This window comes from Salvelinus namaycush, unplaced genomic scaffold (assembly GCF_016432855.1).
Source record: "Salvelinus namaycush isolate Seneca unplaced genomic scaffold, SaNama_1.0 Scaffold2016, whole genome shotgun sequence".
In the NCBI taxonomy this organism is placed as follows: Eukaryota; Metazoa; Chordata; class Actinopteri; order Salmoniformes; family Salmonidae; genus Salvelinus; species Salvelinus namaycush.
In genome coordinates this window covers 37,860-41,732 of record NW_024058805.1, presented here as the reverse complement: position 1 = coordinate 41,732, position 3,873 = coordinate 37,860, and positions in this window count along the sequence as shown.

The following is a 3,873-nucleotide window of genomic DNA, read 5'->3' as shown; positions in this document are numbered from 1 at the left end:
ACATTCAGGAATGAGTGAGGTACATGCCATTGAGCATGAGGTCAACCAGGTGTCCCTCACAAGTTTCCCAAATGTACCCAAGTGGCCGAATTGGTACAATGATACAATGATACAAAACCTATATACAAAATACAAAACAATTATTCTAACATACCCCAAAAAATATATATTTGAAAAATTCAAGAAAAAAAAATGAATATTTCAAAAAAATAAAAAAATAACAAGGGGAACTATTTACACTTCAAATGTTCAATCATGTGAAGACTCTCTGTCCTCTAAACAATGTTGCGCTCCTGATGCCATATCCCATAGCAGTCTCTCTCTGGTGTGAAACAGAGGGTCACAGCACAGGTGGTGCAGGTGACAGGGGACTTCTTGTGGCACAGGGCACAACGAAGCCGCCCTACTGTGCCCCTTTTTCCCTGAGGCACATCCCTGCCTGCAATGATGAACTTCACCATGTGCGTACCGCTGGTTGGAGCAGAAGGGACAGAGGTAGAGGGGACAGAAGGTGCTACAGTGTTCTTGCTGTAGTTAGCAAGCTCCTGGATGAGCTGCTCCCTAAAGGGTAGCTGTGAGATGGGGGGCTGTCCACAGTTCTTGGCCATTTCCTTCTGGAGGATGAAGGAATTCACCACAGCAATGTCAATAAAATGATAGAATAGAGTTTTGTACCATTTCATGGTCTTGTGAAGTACATTATAATAGCCTATCAGCGCATCCGATAGGTCTACACCCCCCATGCTCTTGTTGTAATCCCTCACAGCATCTGGAATGGGGACATTTCTGGCAGTCCAAGCGCCTGTAGGACCTTTCAAACGTCGAACAACGTGATCCCCACCGAACGACTTGTGAATAGTGGAACACATGACTACCTCTCGAGTGTCCATCCACTTCACAAACAGCAAACCATCTTCACGGATCCATCTCATGGTACCCCGCTCAGCCCGCTTAGGCATGTCGTTTACCCTGGTTTTTGGAAAACCCACTCGGTTGGTCCGAATGGTGCCACAGGCCCACATCTCCAGCTTCCTCAGGTCTGTGAACAGGGTAGGGCTTGTGTAGAAGTTGTCTACAAATAGTTTGTAGCCCTTCCCCAGCAGCTGGAAATCTAATAACTGCATCACAGAATCATAACTGAGTCCCTTACCGCTCGCACAAGTGTTCTTCCCCTCATAGACAAAAAAATTGCACGTGTATGCACACGCAGAATCGGCCAAAACAAACAGCTTGTAACCCCATTTTGTGGGTTTGTTGCGCATGTACTGTTTTAGGCCAATTCTGGCCTTTGAGGCTACCATTCTCTCATCTATGGAAAGGTTCTGGGCGGGCTGAAAATATGTCTTGCATGCCTCAACGATATCATGGTAGAGAGGTTTAATCTTGCATAGTTTGTCAAAGCCTGCTGTGCCTCGTTTCGCCTCGTTGTCCTTATCAACCTCTGGGTCACTAATGTGAAGTGCCCGTGAAATTGTCAGAAACCTCTTACAAGACATGACCGTTGAGGGGAAAGGCAGTTGATAGAGTGGTGCAGTTTTCCAGTAGTGTTTGAGGTTCTTCAGCTTCACCACCCCCATGTAAATGACCATAGACAGGTAGCAAAACAGATCTGAAATGGAAATGTCCTTCCATGCCTCTGTCTTGCCTTCCTGCTTCTTAGCCCCATATTTATTAGTGTTCATCACCAGGGTATCAACAACTGCCGAGGTGAAGAACAACTGGAAAAGTTGCATGGGGCTGTATTTAGAGGTTGTGTCCAATTAAGGGCCTACTGGGCGTTTTGGGCGGAAAAGTGGAGATGGTGGGGCCACATCCTCCTCAAGAACAGAGTGCCAACGGTCCTCCTCCGCTCTGTCAGGTTCCACGCTGGACGGTTCCACGCTGCCCTTCCTCCGCTTCTTTGCCGCCGTCTTACCACCCCTTGATGGCCGGGCGGGGGTAGGTGTGGTGCCGGATACAGCCGGGGTCCAGCTGGATGGACCAGCTTCAGTGGGGGATTTTCTCCTTGGCTCCCAATCAGAATCGCTGGGACTGTGAAATAAAGACACAGACACAAAGACACATATTATATATACACAATTTGTGACCATGGTGAGGTTTTGTCCATTTCATTTTAGAGATAAAATACATGGAAACAATTAGGTAATAATTATACAGACACATATTATAGAAGCACAATTTGTGACCATGGTGAGGTTTTGTCCATTTCATTTTAGAGATAAAATACATGGAAACAATTAGGTAATAATTATACAGACACATATTATAGAAGCACAATTTGTGACCATGGTGAGGTTTTGTCCATTTCATTTTAGAGATAAAATACATGGAAACAATTAGGTAATAATTATACAGACACATATTATAGAAGCACAATTTGTGACCATGGTGAGGTTTTGTCCAGACACACAGACATACACCCACAATGTAGAGCAATATGTACTTTCTACATTTCAATATACTTGTGTACTTTTATATTTCATGTCCTAGTCATATTTTTATATAAGGCAAATAAAATACAATATCTCAAACAACTCAAATGAATTATATTTGATATTACTAATTTCAAACAACGTTACTCACCGATCCAAAACTGCGTCTTCACCGTGGAGGAACATGTCTTCGAATTCTGAATCCACGGATTCAATCTCACTGGATTCATTTAGCTGTTCACTATCACTAGATCTCTCTATTTCATCAATGATATCGTGCATATCTGTATACCTGGTCTTGGTCTTTGATTTTGCTGATTTATTAGCCATTATTGTAACTTGAAAATGCTCAGAACAAAACGTTTGCGGCGCGTAAAACGGCAGGGATCCTTCTGGTAGAATTTTCAATGGCGAATAGCTGTGTACGCATGGCTTTACAACGAAGCCTATTATTTCCAGGTAGAACCATTGCACATGTACCTCTGTTCATTGGCTATCTATCCAGCTAGATTTCAAGAAGATCCGTGGTCATTGGTCCGAAATACAGTCAATCAACGAAGGACAGGTCATTCGATTGGCGCATCAGGAAGTCGTTGTTTGGTCTGTTCAAATCAATTTTTTTCGGTCAATATGTCCCGGGAAAAGAACCATGAAGTTTGGTTGTTTTACTAACAAACAGAGGATTCTAATGAAACCGAACTTGACTTGATAAACGTCCCTTTAGAGTGAGTAATTACAATGAATGTTACGTCCAAAGTTGAACGACGCTGAATTTTCCACACAAGCCGTTCACAAAATGTTTCGTTTTAGGCTATAAAAATGGATTATATCGAACAAAAAGCCACTTGATTGTTTCGTCGTGACCTTTAGGATTGCCAAAAGAAGAAAATTTCCTAAGGTAATTGATGATTTTTATTGCTATTTCTGACTTTCGTGACTAATGTACTTTGTTGTAACTGTACCTAATGTGTAGTTTACTGATCGATAATCGCTTTTGCAGTGAAGCTTTTCGAAATCGGACATATTGGCTAGATTAACAAGAGGTATAGTTTTGATATGGTGTATAACACTTCTGATTTAATTGAAGCTAAATATTTATAATTATGACATTTCGCCATTTTTTTTTTTTTTTTTTGAAACGTGCCGCTAGCGGCACCCCAATCCTAGACAGGTTAAAGAGGTGGGGTTTCAGGTGTCTCCGGAAGGTGGTGATTGACTCCGCTGACCTGGCGTCGTGAGGGAGTTTGTTCCACCATTGGGGTGCCAGAGCAGCGAACAGTTTTGACTGGGCTGAGCGGGAACTGTACTTCCTCAGAGGTAGGGAGGCGAGCAGGCCAGAGGTGGATGAACGCAGTGCCCTTGTTTGGGTGTAGGGCCTGATCAGAGCCTGAAGGTACGGAGGTGCCGTTCCCCTCACAGCTCCGTAGGCAAGCACCATGGT